Genomic DNA, 2400 nt, shown 5'->3' with positions numbered 1-2400 from the left:
TTCACATATTGAACAGATTCATTAACAAGAGAACACTGATCTGTAGCATGAGAACCTGCACAAAGCTCACAGACCATAGCTATCTGATTGACTCCATAGGTGGCTAAAGAATCGACCTTCATAGACAGCGCTTGGAGCTGCGCTGCAATAGCTGTAGCTGCATCAACTTCCAGAATACCTGCTACCTTTCCAGGCACCATCCTTTGAGTTGGGTTTTATGCTCATTTGCAGCCATAGTTTCAATAAGATTATAAGCCTCAGTATAGCTTTTGGCCCACAAAGTGCCTCCAGCTGCTGCATCGAGCATGGGCCGAGATTGGGCCCCCATACCATTATAAAAACCAGTGATCACCATATAGTCAGGCATACCATGATGTGGACACTTTCTCAACATCTCCTTGAAGCGCTCCCAAGCTTCGTACATAGATTCTGTTGGTTGCTGCGCAAACTGAGTAAGAGCACTCCTCATAGCTGTAGTCTTCGCCATTGGATAGAACTTTACCAGAAACTTTTGCACAAGATCTTGCCAAGTAGTGATGGACCCAGCTGGTTCAGAATGTAACCAGTCCTTAGCTTTATCCCTCAGAGAGAATGGGAAAAGCCTCAGCTTGATAGCCTCATCAGTCACACCATTATATTTGAAAGTACTACAGATCTCGACAAAATTCCTGATGTGCATGTTGGGGTCTTCAGTTGCAGCACCTCCGAAAGAAAGGGAATTCTGCACCATCTGAATAATGCCCGGCTTGATTTCAAAACTTTTAGCCTGAATAGCCGGATGAAGGATGCTTGACTAAATGTCATCAATTTTAGGCCGAGAAAAGTCCATAAGAGCTGGATCTTCCGGAACTATACGATCACCCATGATTACTGGTTCTTTCTGCTCACTCTCTTTATCCGAATCTTCAAAATCTATCTTCTCTGGAATATCAAGAACTGATTCTGTCTCCTCAGCCGTATCTAAAGTCCTCTTGCGAGTACGAGAACGTGTTTGCATAAACGCTCGCTAAAGTACCTGAAACACAATCGGAAACGATAAGTAACACGTCTTAATCAATGAGTCCTAATGACCACTGATGGTAAGTACATAAACTAAACCAATACGCCGAATCCCCGGCAGCGGTGCCAAAAACTTGTTAGGGCGGAAAACACGCGCTAATAATACACGCAAGTATACGCGTTCGCAAGTAATATAGAATACTTTCTAGTTCGTTCCCATAGAGACTCGGACTAATTATGCTCAATTAACACCTACTCACCAATGTATGTTAAGACAATAACACATAGAATTGATTAACTAATTATTAACTAGAATTAACTACGAGAATTAAACACTTAAAAGACACTTGAATTAACAATATTAAACACACATGAGATCATAACTTCATTACTACTTCCTTCAATAGTTATTGTTATTACCCTTAGCATGTAAGGGTGATGATATTAATCGAACAACACGAAACTGATAAAAGCCAACTTTCGTTGTACTACTACCATTCTACCAAACATCCACAATTAAGATAGAAGTTGAATAGTCATCAATTATATTGAGACCCTATATGTCTACAGAATTTGACAACATAACGATTTAAGCAAAGTTGTTCCTTATGATTACATAGGGCAAGTAAAACGGTTAGAGTTACCCGCTAATCATGCATACACATACATGAACCTATGCTAGCATGGCAAGTTCTAAATCTCAAGATCCACCATCGCTTCACAAGAGATTAACACCCTATCTTATATGTTCGCGATGCACATAAGACGAATAAGCACAACCAATACTAGATATCATACAATCATCACACACTAAGGTATTAAACAACTAACTAAAGAATTCTATAGCAAATCCGTTACGAGCCCATGATCACGATTAGCCCATGATTGAACTCATCATCACCATGGGTTCATATGAAAACATGATAATAACAAACGAGAATAATTAATAAAACTACTTATATTAAACCAGAGTACGTCACAAAAGTAAATAGGTTCAAAGCAAAGAAAACTAGCATCCACTGATACAATGAATAAAAGAATCACAAGAAACTATGTTTCCTCTTCGTTGTGATGTGCTAAAATGGTCTTCTTCCTTATCTCCTTGCTCCTCAATTAATACTATGATTCAACACACGTGAAACATCTCTGAAAACTACTTATATAGAAGCCCCACAAAACCCAGCCATCTAAGAAGTCAGAAGTCCAGCAGAACAAGAACTTTAAAAATCAGATTTTTAATTTGCGCCCCTGAGCGGCCCCCCGGCAATCCTGAGCGGGCGCCCAGCTTCCTGAGCGGCCGCCCAGCCAAGCTGAGCGGGCGCCCAGCACCTTACTGGAAAATGCTCTGTTCTGCTCCCGTTCTCTGCTGCATTCTGCTCCTATCTTCCCACTTGCAATGCC

General features: G+C 40.8%; 1 non-coding gene across 1 annotated transcript; it reads left to right on the top strand.

Annotated features, from left to right (window-relative positions):
* The first annotated feature begins 365 nt into the window (after window positions 1–365).
* LOC141662482 (small nucleolar RNA R71) lies at window positions 366–472 on the top strand. The gene has a single exon (XR_012550597.1). It is a non-coding gene; the product is annotated as a small nucleolar RNA R71 (small nucleolar RNA).
* The last annotated feature ends 1928 nt before the right edge of the window (window positions 473–2400 follow it).

This window comes from Apium graveolens, chromosome 5 (genome assembly GCF_009905375.1).
Source record: "Apium graveolens cultivar Ventura chromosome 5, ASM990537v1, whole genome shotgun sequence".
NCBI lineage: Eukaryota > Viridiplantae > Streptophyta > Magnoliopsida > Apiales > Apiaceae > Apium > Apium graveolens.
The sequence above is the reverse complement of the archived record's forward strand: the minus strand, read 5'-3'. Positions and strand labels throughout refer to the sequence as shown.